This window comes from Otolemur garnettii, unplaced genomic scaffold (genome assembly GCF_000181295.1).
Source record: "Otolemur garnettii isolate 467f Iridium unplaced genomic scaffold, OtoGar3 scaffold00024, whole genome shotgun sequence".
Lineage (NCBI taxonomy): Eukaryota > Metazoa > Chordata > Mammalia > Primates > Galagidae > Otolemur > Otolemur garnettii.
Window position 1 is genome coordinate 16351311 of NW_003852419.1, and position 2236 is coordinate 16353546.

General features: G+C 41.8%; 1 non-coding gene across 1 annotated transcript; it reads left to right on the forward strand.

Moving 5' to 3' along the window:
• The first annotated feature begins 1212 nt into the window (after window positions 1-1212).
• LOC111724599 lies at window positions 1213-1323 on the forward strand. Its single transcript, XR_002772870.1, has one exon. It is a non-coding gene; the product is annotated as a U6 spliceosomal RNA (small nuclear RNA).
• The last annotated feature ends 913 nt before the right edge of the window (window positions 1324-2236 follow it).

Consider the following 2236-nt stretch of genomic DNA (forward strand, 5'->3'; position numbering starts at 1 on the left):
TCTTGGTGCCTAAGAAATGATGGTGTCCTTATGGTCCTAAAGATCATGTCTAAAACTTTGGTTCACATACCAGGTGCCTCACCATATTTCTCCATCCACATCCGTATCTTACCTCCCATCTCTCTCTCCCTCTCCCCATGTGTCTCATGGTAGAAGCCACACTGAAAGGAACCACTGTTCCTTTCAGTACTTTCAAATGTCCATCCCTTGCCCTGCTTTTCCATCTGTGATCTCACTGTTTAAAAGCCTAGTGAAAGGTTACCTTCTCCGCAAAGCTTCCCTCAATGTAGCTGCAACTTAGGGTCTCACCAATGTGCTCCTGATGCTCTTCTGTGTGTGCCTCTACAATGTCAAGGGGCACTTTGTCTCATGATGACTCAGGTATGTGTCTGACCTGGCCATTCACCTGGCCACTCACCTTAAGCTCAATTGTCTTCAGAACCTGGCCAGATGCTTGGCCTAAAACAGACACTCAAAAATGAAAATTTACAGATTAGAAAACTTATTTTAATGTTTTGTTTGTTGCTGTTTTACCACCAGAAAAAAAAATGTGGTAGGACCGGAATGATCCCTTTGGTCAGAATGTAAAGCCCTATAGTCTCTGAAAAGTAAATGGCATCATGACAGTGGTATGTGCAGACTCTGCTTGCTGAAACATGCTCCCCCATCTTAAGGTATAAGTTTCCAGGAGTGTGACATTGTGCGGACAAATCACACAGATATTAACTTGTGAAAAAGTTTGAATCCTAGGTCCCCTGCAATCATCAGTAATCAAAGATTGGAATTTAAAGGAAAGAGACAAAGTGGGTTTTGTTCCCCTGTACTGGTAGATTATTTATACATCATTTACTGTTATGAATAGAATTGTATTTCCCCAAAATTTATATTTCAAAGGTCCAATTCCCAATACCTCAAAAGATGACTATATTTAGAGGTAGGGTCTTTAATAAGATAATTAAAATGTGTTCACTATGTAGACTCCTAATCCAATATGACCTTTTTCCTTAAAAGAAGGGTAGATTAGGACAAGGATGAAACTGTGGAGAGAATACCACAGGAAGACATAGAATACGGCCGTCTATAAGTCAAAGAGAAGGTTCTGCAACAGATTTTTACTTCACGGACCTCAGAAAAAAAAAAAACAAGCCTTTCCAACAACTTGATCTTGGCCTTCTTGCCTGCAGAATTGTGATAAAATAAATTTACATTGTTGTGCTCGCTTCCGCAGCACATATACTAAAATTGGAATGATACAGGGAAGGAAGATTAGCATGGCCCCTGCACAAAGATGACACACAAATTTGTGAAGCATTCCATATTTTTAGGCTTTAAAAAAAAAAATGTACATTGTTCAAACCACTCGCTGTGTGCTACTTTGCTTTGGCAACTCTAGAAAGCTGAAACATCTGCTCTCTAGGGTTTGGGATGGTTCACACATTCATGGAATATAATGCTTTAAACTTAGTATTAGTCAGCCATTGTCACAGCAATGATGCGCAGCCATCACTCTCAAACTCCGTAGCACACACCAACAAGTGTTATGTTTCATCCATGATTTAATGGTTCATCTTAGATGGCTCTGCTTCAAGCTGTGGAGTGATTGGGACAGCCCTACTCATTCTGGGGCTACTTTGAAGGAATAGTGACTATCCAGGAATATTCTTCTCATGGCAATGATAGAAGTGCAATACAGTAAGCCTAATGGCACAAGCATTTTTATGATCTTCACTAAAACACATCCTATGATGTCCCATTGATCAAAGAAAGTCATATGGCCAAGCTCAACGTCAATGACTGGGGCACATAATCAGAGTGCCAGGAGGCCATGACAATCATTTAAATATGTAACAAAGGGTAATGAAGAATTGGAGACAATAATTCACCTTTTAACACTTAGTATGCAAAGGCAGGGGGCTGGATCTGATGACCTTTTAAGGCCATTTCTCTCTAAGATATATGGTTCCATGAGCTAGCAGGTGTCCTCAACCTATGGCCTGCAGGCCACATGTAGCCTGCCAAGGTTATTTATCCAGCCCACCAGGTGTTTTTGCCACCGCTGCCTGTCCTGCTTAGCAGCCGATTCATCCTGGGGCCTGCAGTCCGGCCCTCCAACGGTCTATGGGGCAGTGAACTGGGCCCCTGTTTAAGAAGTTTGAGGACCCCTGAGCTAGAGTCTAAGTTTATGGAGAGCTTACCATGTGCCACACCCTCATCTAAGTGCTTTTCAAGAGTTATC